This window comes from Acanthopagrus latus, chromosome 22 (genome assembly GCF_904848185.1).
Source record: "Acanthopagrus latus isolate v.2019 chromosome 22, fAcaLat1.1, whole genome shotgun sequence".
Lineage (NCBI taxonomy): Eukaryota > Metazoa > Chordata > Actinopteri > Spariformes > Sparidae > Acanthopagrus > Acanthopagrus latus.
In genome coordinates, this window is record NC_051060.1 from 11608571 (window position 1) to 11620795 (window position 12225).

The following is a 12225-nucleotide window of genomic DNA, read 5'->3' on the forward strand; positions in this document are numbered from 1 at the left end:
GATCTGTCAAGTATGTTTTTGGGGCGTTCGGAGCGACGCACAGGAAGACTACAGATGAGATCTCTGGGCGATCACGCTGTCCGGAGAATACCAAGCACAGTGGCGTCTGAGCCGAAGACTCTGATACTTTTTGTGTTTTTAGCAAGTGAAATAATGCATTTTGAAATCAGAGGGAAGCTCCACCACTTAGATGGATGTCACGCTGAGACCGCAAACACGCTTCTGATGCAGTAATTGCTAATTGAGCCTTCGGGCCTGTCTTCCTGTGACACGCACGCTGCTGCTAGAAAAAAAAGTCTGGGGGGGGAAACCACCGGTTGCTGTTGGCGAAGACAAAAGCAGCGGTTTAAACAGGTTCGCCTCGTCCACAGCCATTTTAGCAAGGTTACGTCTCAAGCTGAGTAAATGATGGATGTCACGCAATAAATGCTGGCGAGTGGGCTGACTCAGTAAATGATTGCATTGTTCAGTTGAGATTGTGTGGAGGAGCCGCTTATGGGTAGAATGCTAATAAGCGCACCCATTAAAAAAAAAAAAAAAAAGCCTGCTCACTGGTCAGCATGAAGCACCGTGCACGCGTTATCGTCGTCATCCAGCTGAACATGTGGACCAGCTGAGTGTTAGCTGTGTCTGTGTGGTTCGGTGGAATAACACGCGCCAAGTTTCTATTTGTGTTTAGCATCTTTTAAATGTAGATTTCGAAAGGTTCACCACACCTTTAAAATGATTTGAGACTTGGGATTTTTTGGACATCATGGGCGGTGGAAACGAGCTGTTAAAGGGATATTCCAGCATAAGTTTAATCCATGGTCTAACACACCGTGACACCGAACAAGTTTTCCGACCGCTAGCTTCAAAAGCCACTCAGAGACACAAATAATACTCAGAACAGCACCTAATTTCAGCAACAGTACAAACAGGGTCCCAGCACATTGTTCGAGGCATCAAACATCTGCTAGCTTTGCCGGAATGTACACAGCTCACTACTCTCCTGCAGCAGCTTGCGCATTGTGGGGAAGCCCTAACGAGTCGATTACCGAGTGCAGTAGAGTTCTGCAGCTCCAGGATGAAAATGTATGATTATTACTCCATGGAAATGCAATCAAAGTTCATTTGTGTCTTGCGTACCAGTTTATAACAGTTATTATCGAGAGCTGAAAGGGAAGAGAACGGAATTGAGCATTTCTAACTGCACTCGGTAATCCACTCGTCAGGGCTTCCCCACAACGAGCAAGCTGCTGCAGGAGAGTGGTGAGCTATTTTGTCTTTTCAGTAGAAATTCAGCAAAGCTAGCAGATATTTGATACCTCGAACTATGTGCTGGGACCCTGTTTGTACTGTTGCTGAAGTTTGGTGCTGTTCTGAGCATTATTGTGGCTATGAGTGGCTTTTTGATGGCAGTTTCTTCGTTGGAGGCATTGACTGCAGTGTATTGTTATCATACGGTCTTTTCTGAGGTTGCTAAAACTACATAAGCTGGCGGTCGGAAAACTTGCTCTCTCGAGGGGGGGTCTTACTCGGTGTCATGGTGTGTTAGACCATGGTTTAAACTTATGCCAGAATATCCCTTTAAGTCAACACTGACAAATCATCTCTGTTTTAAGTTGATATCGGGAACATGTTAGCCTGGAGATACAGAATGATTATTTGGAGTTCATCCTAAAACAAAAATTTGTCGTTATCCTCTCACCCTCATGCCGACGGAAATTCAGGTGAAGTTTCGCAGTCTGCAAAATATTTCTGGAGCGTCATAGCAAAACAGCATTGCAGCATTCACCTAGGTGGGGAGTGGGGACCAAATAAATAAAGAAAAAACATAAAATTGATCCATACAGTTTGTCTAGTGAAACCAAGTCTGTGGAAGCCCAGGAACCTGAAATATTTTCACCCTCAACACAACATTTTTAGCTTTTAGCTTTTAGCAGCTACAGGGAAGATTTTTGCTTTTAAAAGGTGTAAACACATTTTTTTCAAATCAATTTGGAATCTCCCGGCTTCTATAGATTTAGGACTAGGATTACATCAGACAAGCTGAATGGAGCCAACAAGTCCCCATCTACTTCAGATGTTGAGGAGAATGCTACGATGCAGTTCTGCTGCGTAGCTCCATAAACCTATTGTTTATGTAGAGAAAGACTGAATTTCTCATTTTATTTTATCCAGCTGTCAAACCAACCAATCCACTAACAAATGGACACGGGGTGAAAACATAACTTCCTTTTTGGCTTTAGTTAAAAAACGCTAATAAAAGTAAACCTTTAGGCTAATGTTGGCCATGTGTTATCTATAATCACCTTTTCTTTCATTATTTAGTCAGTGTTTTGGGGGATAAGGGCATGAATGTGTGTGTATATGACCATATGTTTACCATTTTTGTTGTGTGTACTTGTATGTTTTTTCTAAAGACATGAATATGAACAGATTGTGAAAACAAAAGACAAAAAAAAAAGCTTTTATAATTTGTCATCTTCGTTTGTGTTACTACTGCACAGACTATTCCCTGTATGCTGGTAAAATCTTCAATAAAAGAAAACCCCATACAAAGAACTTGTAACACTTTGATTCAACACCTCTTTGAATAATAGAGCAGCAAAGCCCCGGAAAAATCTAGAACAGAGAACTCCAATCATCCGTAAGACGTGATTTATTCAGACATCACTTCAAAACTCTGAGAGAAACAATCTCCGCTCCAATCATAACATATGTTCCGAGGCCTGGCTTTGATTAAAGACTGGGACGACTTTCATCACTCACCATGTTGATGCCCCTGGGCAGAGAGGAAGATCTGGATGGGTATCTGGGGAAGTCGCAATGAAACTCCGGAAAGGGACTCTTCATTTCAAACCCTTGGCAGAACTGTGGTGGAGGCGGAATCACGGTTTCGTCGTCCAGAGGTGGTGGTGTTTCTTGTTTTACCTCGTCTTCCTTCCTAACGGCGTCAATGTCTGTCTCCAGGTATGTTTTCTGTGCCAGGTCAGCTGGACTCTGCTCTTCTTGGGTCGTCAACTTGGATAAAGAGCCCTGCTGCTGGGCCATCGAGCGGGGCAGCCTCGGGCTCCGTTGTCTCAGCTCTTGATTCTTCTCCTCAGGCTGAGCTGTGGTGGGGCTGGAGGGAGAAACCGGTTTCCCAAATGCCTGCAGGCTGTTTGGGTCGAGCACATTGGACGTCACCTCATCCAGGAACTGTGAAAACTTCAGCTTGGCTTCGACCTTTTCCTCCAGCAGCCACTGCAGTTTTACACTGTTGGTGCTGGTCTGAGCGAAGCCCCTCCCCTGGTCCGGCCCACCACCCTCTGGCCATGCGTGGAGTGTGTTGCGGTCTCCCCCCTGCTCGTCCCCTGGGTGAACTCCACGACGAGGCCCTCTGGAAGGCCATCCTGCAAGCCTCCCCCGCCTCTTCTCCTCTCTCAGTCGAGATTGAAACGCCTCCTGGCTTTGCTTCTTGATCGAGCTGTTGATGACGCAGGTCACTCCTGAGCTCCAGCTGCACAGACTGCTGCTGCCCTCGCTGCTGCTCTTGCTGCCGGCTGGGCTGCTGCATGGCTGGTTGGATGAGGGGCCTATCAGCTCTTCCAACCAGACCTGATCGCCGTTAATCATGGGAGCTCTCGAGGAGGCCCAAGATTTTGGCGATGCCTGGCCCCACTCTGAGAGGATGTAGGATTTGCTGCTTGTCCCGTCCATGGGCTGTACAGATGTGTTCTTCCCCTGGATCTGCAACTGGCAGATGACCCACGGTCCAGTGGACAGCTCCAATTTTAGAGAGTTCTACCCCAATCCTGTCTCACTATTGTGTAATCCTGACCTAGAAGAGATCCAATACTTTTCACTTTAGGCTGAACAGATGGCCTCCTTTAGTGCCAGGATAACCCCCCGCTATGTCAGGCAAGGACAGGCAGGACTTAAAATTTTAATGCAGAGAATTGGGGAGTCATCCTTTTAGGTCAGTCCAACAAAACTTTCATATGTTTTTTAATATCGCTCACAAACAGCAACAACAACTTATCGTTTTATCCCACGAGGCCAAAGTGGGAGACAGGGAGAATCACGGCTCATCTGCTGTTAATCTGCAGAAGCTTCAGGTTTGAGTTTAATGACACGGAATTTGAGCACAGTCCTCGCAAGTGTCTTTGCTAGCTGAGCGGAGCTTACTCCGAGAGTGCTGTTCTTAATTAGACCGTCTATTGATAGCGGAGCAGGCAAAGCTTTTTCAGCTTTTTCCAGGTCAGCGGTCGTATAGAGCATTGATCGGACAGAGCACGTCGCAGCTGACACACAGACTAATGGACGGGTTGATTGAGTAATGGATAATGGTAATTTCATCAATGTCTCTCATTAATAAAAGCGAGCTCTCTAAGACATACTGTATGTATGAAAGACTCGTTCTCCCGTGGATTAATGGCTAAAGCCCTATTCACACAGGACCGTCATTACCACGGGACCTCGTGTAATTTAGAAATCACCCACCATGTCTATGTTTTGTGCGGCACATCTTCAGGGGATACGCAAGTCTGTATTTGACGTTCATTTACTGACATTATCTCCAGGATATGATGACAAGGCTCTGTGCGACATCGGCGTTGCAGAAGCGAAGCGTCTGTTGTGTAGCAGCCACATCAATAATACAGTTCTGAGTTGTTTTTTCTGCATGTGTGACAAGCATTAATAGGCTCGCAGCTGATTTTGATCAAGTAACGGATGCCCCGGGGCCTGAATCTGACTTATGACGGCGTTTTGTGGCTTCTAACCTTCTCTGTCATGGCTAATTTTAAACACCAATAAAAGGCGATATCGCTGCACAGCTGTTGGCTGCTGTTCACCATGTTACGAGCCCTAATCGGATGTAATTCTTGACAACAGAAAACCGATATTAAAGTTAAAATGACCCCCTTTCACCGACCACAGTGACCACAAAACCTGCAGTGACTTCAACCCTAATTGTCTCTGGCTGCTGTGAAACACACTGCTCCACATTTTTAATGCTTCTGCGTCGCTCATTCTTAATTTAATCATCTCTTGATACGCACACAATCTGTATCACGAAGACAGCCCTCACATACTGAACAGAGTATTCATATGGGCATACTGTAGCTCCAGTGTTCATCAATATTCAGGTGGTTATGTAACTGCATCGATAACACCTCTGTTAGTCTGTGCATGGGTGGAGTGTAAGAGATCAGGACTGGCAAGTGAGTGGCAGCAGTCTGACTGAAATTACATGCCGCCTACCAAGCTCGGCTGGGTGGAGCGTCCTTAATGTAAGAGCCCGATCTCAAGCAGGAGTTAAAAATTGATACGAGCTGAAGATGAGGGCTCATTAGTCCTCCGGAGTTTGCAATAGGAGAAAACCACCGGGCGCAGCACCCAGCATTTCAACTCGTGGTCTTCCTTGCTGTCCCACCACAAGAAATCACAATTTGTATTCTTGGCTGAAAAGATTTTCTCGACCGTTGAGTCTTTAACATTCCAAAGCCATGATGATCTAATTGGATGCTTGAGCAAGAAGACCTCTGAGGAGACCTTCAGCGTGTCCCACCTATACAGTCTTTACCCAAGTCTTCCCTCGGATCAGACAGGGATAATATACTGTACGACAGAGCATCCTGTCACGCAGGAGCCAGACTGTTTTGGTCTCCAGGGGTATCATTAGCGCTGCATCCGATATGTAGGGGTTTTAGCCACAACTGGGTGGCCTGCTGTGCGCATGCGTTCCTCCAGACTTGAGCCCCACACCCTGCCTTCTGCTACAGCCCAGCCGGCTCGCAGGACACCCAAGGGACCACCCTGTCTGGTATCGCTCACAGACATACGTCTCTATCATTTTCTCCCCGCTTTCTTCAGGCCCCCTCTATTGTGCCACCATTTCTCACCATTTTCCAGACAGGCTCAGGCCTCTTCTATGATGAATGTCTTTAATAATCTCTTCTCAATCTCAGGAGGAGGAGAGGGGTGGGAGCCAATTTAGAACTATCGCCCTGACGGGAGAGACTGTCAGCCCATGGCTGCCCAGAGGTAATGGTGCTGAAATGGATTCCTGCTACCAGCGCAGAGGTGGAGATAATTGGTGATGCTTGCTTGCTCAGTGGTTGCAGTCTGCTTTCCCATACTGGGTAGTTGTGTTGCTGGCTGGGATGAGCCTCTGTAGGGGCCACATTTAGGGTTGTGCAATGGCACTGGCCATGTCGATCTGCTTTCCAATGAACAGTTTTTACAGGCAGGGCCAAAGTGTACCCACCCCGCCTTCAGGCAGATTGCGGTGACTGACATATCGCGACTGCGGCTGACCCAAACCAACACCTGTCACTCCCTCATCGGACCTGTCAGCTCAGGTCTATGCAGGGAAACTGTAATTAAAAAGTACGTAATTTTGCAACCTTGTAGAGTAGCTTTGTATCTTTCAAATTTTTGCAGGTTGAAGTTTAGTTTCTCTGCTGTTTCATGATGTTTGCTTCAATCTGGTTTAGCCCTGTTGAAGATACAATATGTTGGAATTCAGTTTTATAATGTTAGACTTTGGCTATATATTTTGTTATCCCAAATTATTATTATTCCCAACATTGTTAAAACACAGAGAAATCCACAAGTTTACTGAAGGGTAAGGGTGGGTTGCATTTATAGGGAACTCGGCGAACAAGACTAAACTTTCTAAAACTTTAAAACATTACCCTTATCTGTGGACAGCTGTACCTGAGCCTCATCAGATGGATTTTCATCAGCAGTGGTGGTTGTTTAATGGTGTTTTTCACCACAAGCAAAGCCATCATTTGTGTTTATTTGGGTAACTCGTGGAGTACTTATTTGCACCAAACAGCCAAAAAACTTTAAGGGTACACAAGCATGTATATGGAAATACTGACGAAGCAAACTGGAGCCACGTATGATGGCTGGTATGATTTGTTTGCTAACATTTTAGAAAAATAAATACTTAATACTATCATTATCATTGGAAACATGACAGCTACTGACAGTTCATCCAAGGACCCAAACGCAGACACACAGGCAGGCAGGGTGGACAACAAAATGGAAGCTTTGATGATGAGCTAATATCAATCTCCAAAAACACAATCAACAGTAGGCGGGCAATGGAAAGTCTTGTATTCTAAAGAGAATACAAGACAAGACAAACCACAAGCCATTGGAGAACAAAGAGGGGAAATTGAAGGCATATGATGCCCAGGCAACAAGGTGCAGGAACACAAGAGACACAGGAATTAACCAATGATACACAGGTGTTTGCAAAAAAACAGGAAGTAAAACATAACATGTGAGGACAAACATTCAACATAACATAGCAAGTCAGCTGAACTAAAAACCCAGGGCCTAGATAGTAATTCAATGTCCCTTACTGAGCCTGCAGGGCAGACTAAACGCCACAGCTGATCAGCACTGGCCATGAGCAAGTATGGCCTTGTGCTGCTCAGCTGTTACTATGGCAGTGTGTTTTTGTCTCTGCCAGATCCGAGTGCTGGCTCTCCCACATGTCCACACAACCTCGTGCCAAACACTGGCTGGACAGGAGGTCAGTTTGATGCTTCCCGAAATGACAAAAGTCGGTTTGACTTGTGGCTGAATTACAGTAAAAAAAAAAAAAAAAAAAGCTGCACAGAATATATATTAGAGGTGGCAGTGACAAAGAGCAGGCCGATCGCCTCCACGCAGGGCAGATAAATCTACAGCGCTGGAAGAAAAGTGCTTTTCTATTTCCACTCTGCACCATTTAATGTTTTCTAAACGGATAAATGTGTCAGTGAATTAATGGCTCATACGGGCTAGACCTAAAACCTTAAAGTGCTGCGCTATCAGCAAGATCACTGCCTCCCTCCTCCTGCTCGTCTTTTCGAAGCAACAGGCAAAGCAGCGATTGATTTCAGGTTGTTAGAAGCGTTTTCAGAGAATCACTTAACCTGTTCTCAACTTCAGGTCTGCATATTGGATGTTGGAGTGCGGCGCCTACTAGCTGTGTCTTGTATCTGAGCCGAGCCTGTCAATAATCGCTAACAGGAACAGGTGCTGCTTGTGAAAAGCCAAGATGAGGAAACAGCGTGTCATCAGATGCGGCATCAGTAATCCATCTCATGCAGAGACACTTGTCAGTGCCTCCGGACCTGTGGGGTCGCTTTCAGAGAACCACACTGAGCAATCAAATGAGAATGGGCTAAATTGAATAAGGGCCAGCTCATTCTGGAGGTGCGGGGATAGGTTTCCTGGGATCCCCGCAGAACACACAGCGAGGTCTGCAATAACATCAGTCAGACAGCAATCGCAGAAGCACATGGTGCATACCACAAGGGTGACGAGCATCTGCTTAAAACAGGAAGCGTGTTAGCGGAGAGAGAGAGAGAGAAAAAAAAACAGTTTGTAGTTTAATCTTTTCAAAGCATCCAGCATCAGTGCCATGCCGGATCAAAGACTGAATATCAACACACCACTCTCCTCATGAATACAGTAGATGTACAGCATCTCAAGCTTTAATTCCTGGGGCTTGGTGAGATGATGCACACTTTATGCTATATCTATAAGGATGTACTGGGGGGGGCGGGCAGCTTGACCTCAATACATGTCATTATCATACTCTGGTTTTCTGTCAACAAAGCCCATCGCACCACTGTGTGTGCTCCACCAACTCGGTCGCACAGCAAATGGTGAGCGTAGCAGTCGTGCCGCAAATTAGCAGAGCTGTTGCCACGAGTGTCAATGACAGACTACGTGAGGAAACGAGCGCCTCCCACAGACACCCGACTGAAGAGGACATCAGGATGGCGTGTTCCCGGGAGAGAGAGACACCAGTTAACTGTTGTTCTGTCCACCCCTTTTTTTTTAAGGCTAAATAACAGAAACATCTCTCTCTTGAGAACGCAACACAGTTCAACAACACCACAACCTACATCCTCCGAAAATATCACAGAGTTGAATCAACACCTCTAAAACAGTGTCAACAGAAGCTGAATATTATGAGGGGAGGATTTACTGCAGGTCTGGTGTATTGGACTGCATTAGTTTTTGTCCATGTTAAGCAGACTTAAAAACTGGCAATTGAGTGTAACTGACATTCACGTGTAACTCTAAAGAAATCATTATAACAAACTGTCCAAAAATGTAAAGTGTAGCCATATACATGCATGGCCTATTTTTAAATATAACCAGAATGTGTCATGGGCCTTGGCAATATGCCTGAAAAGTCTATCAAGATAGTGAAGTTTTGAAAGACCTGGCCAAAAAAAAAGTTGTGTTTTGAATGTAACCAATTTATCAAGACACACAGGTTATAATTATGTTAACGCAACAATGAAAAACACACAAAATAAATTCCCCAAACACTGGCTGTCACAGCTGTAGTGTCTCTGGGTTTGTACACAGAGTAAACAGGCCGGGTGGCAGAGCAGCTAATACTGCTGAATTAATATCCTCCGGACACCATATCAGCATACCAAACATATTTAAGTTTTTGAGACATTTCACAAATGTATCAACTTTAGGGTAGCACCAGAGGAAATTGTTAGGCTTAATTGTCTGAAGACCTTTGAAGGATCAATTTGTAAGACAGTTGATTCCCAGCTTGTCGAATACTGACCCTTTGAACTGGTGGCCGGTCTGAAATACCAAACCGAAGCACCAGTATCAGTGACTGTTGAGATATTTCAGTCTGGATGAAATTTGACCATCTATAAATTCACTCACTTGGCCACAATTGCGTTGGTTCTGGCCTCACATCCAAATGTAAAGCTCCCATTTACTAAATAGGTATCAATTATCTCATTATGCTTAATAAATGTTCCCAAGATATCCAGTGCGTAGGCATTAAGGCACCCTCTGAGGTACTGTTGATCCAAATAAATTACTTTCAGAAAACATCTACCTACAAGTTTCTGGCCAACGACCAAGAAAACATATTTAGAGCAAATTGCTTGTCAAGAAGATAAATGCAGAGGGAGAGTGTGAGAGTACTGTTTCCATGGGTGTTTTTTTTTTTTTTTTTTTTTGGTAACTTTACTTGTGGCGTCCACACACACACACACACACATGCACGCACACACAGAAAGGTTGCCAATTATAGTAACTGTGTGATGAGGTTTCTCATACTGAGCCCCGTGCTACCTTTGCCTCTAATCCTTTGTTATTAATTATATCTTCAACAAGCCTACACAGTTCTTGTGGTGTCAGCACTGAGTATCCATGGCAACAGCCGGTTGGTCCCAGCTCTCGGGGATGCACACACACACGCACGCACGCACGCACGCACGCACGCACACACACACACTCTCTGCTGCCTAACAAAACTGTGTCTCGCTGCAAAGATGCTCCACTGACGAGATGAATAACTCAACTGTGGGAAAAATCAACAATAAAACTCAAATCTGTCCTGCGCCCTCAGAGTATTGAGCTTCGAGCCCAACAAGCTTCCCCTCCTCATAGTCGCTGGGCAGGAAACAAATACTCACTGCCATTACCATAGAGACCAAATCGGTGAAGGTTCCTGTTGCCAAATGCAACATCGCACCAAGTGAAACAGACTCAAGAAATTCGAGACGGTGTCTAAAAATCCCTCTCTTCCTCTTCACTCAGTATTCAGTGGTGAAATACAGATAATTGCATTGGGTCCTGCCCTGTGCTTAACAGGGCTGCAAAGGTATGAGATCACAGCAAATGGTATTAAACATTCATTACTCTCATTGTCAGTTCCAATGACTCATAATGGAAGAAAACAAAAAGGGGTTTTCGTTGGTTGAACAAAGGCCTGAAACTTGATATACGTATAAATATTTAGATTTTTAATGATGCTAATCTGGCAGACATAAGCACCACAGTGTGTACATGGCATGATCAACCTTCATAACACAGTATACCATGAAACTGGGACACTGCTGTGAACACAGTTTAGGTACTTCTCTTTAACTGGGTATTTGAATTTGATTATTTGACACACTTCAGAGGTAGGTTTTGCACTTTTCACACCACTACATTTAGTTTGTGAAATATAAAGACAGCTAAAGATTAAACTATCAACTAGTATATAGTGTTGGGCTCCATTTTGAGCACAACATTATTACAGAACCGTAGAGTTAAATTGGGGACATACACTTTCAGTAACATTTTAAAGCAGGACTTTTACTGTAATGGAGTAGACATGTGGTATACTTAATTTTACTTTTTAAACTTCCTCCACCACTGACCTGAGCAGATCTGAACTCCTCCTTTAAAAATAACACTAATAATTGCACTATATAAACCCTTATGATGTGTTATTTTAGTCCAAGAAGGATAAACCTCAGATATTTTTTACTAGGCTGTAACTAGAGCTGCAGGATCAGGATTGCTCATTAACTCAGAATCAGGGCTAATGTTAGTTCACTGGAAGCAGAGTGATTTGCATTTTGTTGGTCTCGCTGTGCTGCGCAGTTATATTGTAGTTCCTTGAGAAGTGGGCCAAGTGGGAGCTCAGCCACGACAGAAAAATCTCTTTATACTTCATTTCGATTTCCCTTTCAAGCGTAAATGATCTTTCCTGGTGATGTTTGCCTCGTTTTCATTATTCAGTTCTCTATATTTAGAACATGTAAACACAAAAAGTTGGGTCTCTGAAGTTGTCCCACCTCTCTACTTAAACTGGAGCTCCCTCTTGTGGCTTTGTTTGTCATGTACATGTAAGACGACCGTGGCCATTCATCACCTGGGTTTGGACAGACACTGAGTGAGGGACATGGAGCTCAGTGACAGGACAGATCTGCCCAAAGATACGCTGATAAAGATAGAGTTTCACCTCAACTGGGTCACTTTCACAAGGAAGTGACTATCTGCCAAACACAAGGCCCTCGGGCGAACAAGCACCAGGGTGGACAGTTACAGCCAAACGCCACCATCTGCTGCCGAGATGTTCAAAGACCTGTGGTGGAAAAAATGCTCGGATCATTAATTAATTATCAATTCTGTAACATGAAAATACGTCGTTATAGATAAAAGTCTTAGGTTTGAAATTATACTTGATAAAAAGTGGGAGCAAAAATGTATGATGTATGAAACGTAAAAGTGCTTGTTCAATGAAAAAGAAGCACATACACATGTATAATTTAAATGTGGCTGTTTGACATGAAGTAGTTTTTACTACTTGATACACAGTTTAGGAGCGGAAACAAGTTTCTGAAGATAGAGGTCACAGTCCCTTGAAAGAACACGAAAGAAATCTGGGGAGGTCGTGTGACATGAAGAGAAAAGCTTTGCGACATAAAC